The sequence below is a fragment of the Octodon degus genome, unplaced genomic scaffold (genome assembly GCF_000260255.1).
Source record: "Octodon degus isolate 3935 unplaced genomic scaffold, OctDeg1.0 scaffold00050, whole genome shotgun sequence".
Classification (NCBI taxonomy): domain Eukaryota; kingdom Metazoa; phylum Chordata; class Mammalia; order Rodentia; family Octodontidae; genus Octodon; species Octodon degus.
The window spans coordinates 828256-829637 of record NW_004524626.1 but is presented as its reverse complement, the minus strand read 5'-3'; positions in this window follow the sequence as shown (position 1 = coordinate 829637).

Here is a 1382-nt window from a genome sequence, read left to right as displayed (position 1 = left end):
ATTTTGGTGGAACCGGGGATTAAACTCAGGCCCTTGCGCTTGCCAGGCAAGTGCTTATTCCACTGAGCCATCTCCCTGGCCCCACTCATAGATTTTTAAAAATGTACACATACACCTTTTTATTTAAGGGTCTCACTATGCTGCTCAGGCTTATTGCTCTAGGCTTACTGATCTTCTTGCCTCAGTCTCTGGGGCTCTGGGACTACAGCTGCACACCACCACGCCAGGCTTCACGCTTGTATGCTTTCCTTGACACCTCACTGTTGGTCTACAGGCCATCTCTGGCCTTGATGTCTGTAAGTCTTCCTAACAGGCCCTCAGTAATCCATCCTCCACCCAGTGTGTGACCCAAGCAATTGGTCTGGAATGCATACTTCGTCATGTGCTGCCCTGCTTGGATCCTCATTCTTTCCATGAATTCCCTTTGATCTTAGAGGGAGCCTAAACTTCTCAGCATTCCCACAGGCCCTTCAGGATCTGGCCCTGCCCCCCTCCCAGCCTCATCCTAAACTTTCCTCATTGCAGGTGACAATTCAATGAATCTGAATATATTTAACTCCCTGGAATTCCCTGCTTTTCTTACTCCAGACCATTGAATAGTAGTCCTTTATGCCTGAAGCACTCCCTCCACACCTGCCAGTTTTCCTCTGAGGAAGTCTAGGTAACACTGGTCCTCCTCTGTCACAAAACTTAACATATTTTACAAGAATTCCCTCTACCAGTTCCAAGGTTCCCCATTTCTCCTTGACTGTGGAACTACTTGGGGAAAATCCTGTTTTATTAATCTTGTTCACCTTTGAGTCCCCAACCCCTAGCACATGCCCCAACGTATCATAAATACGAAACACTTACCTTTGAAAATACATGGATAAAAGTGATGGTGTAAGGCTATCACTGATCCTAAATCAAACTATCAGTGTAGACCAGAGCCATAACTGACACGAAGGCCTTATGCTTAACACCTGTAAGCTATTGTTTATTATGAAAGATTCTTTCCTTAGGTACTAGCATTTTATAGAAAATGCATTCTATGTGACTCATGTGGCCAGAGCAATGGGTAATTCGTGGAATAAGACTCAGTTCTTGTCCTAAACAAGCTCACAATCTCTGAAGGAGTAGCTGTCACTTTGCCACCATGCCTTTACGTTTTTCAGGCTTTAGTTGACAAGGAATCTTTGATGATCTGTTGGGCACTGGGTAAATGCCAGAGGGCTGATCACTAGCTCCTACAAGGGTCTTAAAGGTTGAGTGTTCAGAGGGGATTTCACTGACCTTCTCAGACCAAAAAGCTACAACTCTTATTGCACAGGTCCTGCTTTACCTTGGTCTTAACCATCCAGTAGAAAAGTATGAAGATGAAATATAGGAAGTAAAGCCATGCT